Below are 588 nucleotides of genomic sequence, written 5' to 3' on the forward strand. Positions count from 1 at the left end.
CACTTGCCCAATTCTAATTTTTAAAGTGTTGTTTTCCTCAGTTAGTTTTTGTACTTTCTTCTCTATTTAGGCAGTTGTACTCTTTAAGAAGTTGTTTTTTTCAAGTGATTTTTGTATCTCCTTTTCCATTTAGCCAATTCTACTTTTTAAGCTGTTTTCCAAGCTGTTGACTCTTTTTTTTCATAATTCTCTTGTATCACTCTAATTTGTTTTCCCAAATTTTTTTCTATCTGTCTTCTATGATTTTTAAGCTCCTTTTTGAGTTCTTCCACATGTTCTTTCTGGTCTTGAAACCACTTCCCATTTTTCTTTGGGGTTTTGTCCATAGATGTTTTGACATTGCTGTACTCCTCTTAGTTTGTGTCTTAGTCTTCCCTGTCACCATAATAACTTTCTATGATCAGATTTTTTTTGTTGTTGTTTGCTTATTTTTATTTTTTTGGTCTTTTTCCTTTCTTTTAAATTTGATACCTGTTCCCAGGGTAGAAGGCACTCTGTCTCAGGCTTCTTGTCTCAGTGGCTTTAGGCCCTGTCTGTTTACCTAATGCTGTGTTGATGTTGCCCTGTGGCCCACAAGGGACCCTTGTG

This window comes from Vombatus ursinus, unplaced genomic scaffold (genome assembly GCF_900497805.2).
Source record: "Vombatus ursinus unplaced genomic scaffold, bare-nosed wombat genome assembly UNPS02014942.1, whole genome shotgun sequence".
Classification (NCBI taxonomy): domain Eukaryota; kingdom Metazoa; phylum Chordata; class Mammalia; order Diprotodontia; family Vombatidae; genus Vombatus; species Vombatus ursinus.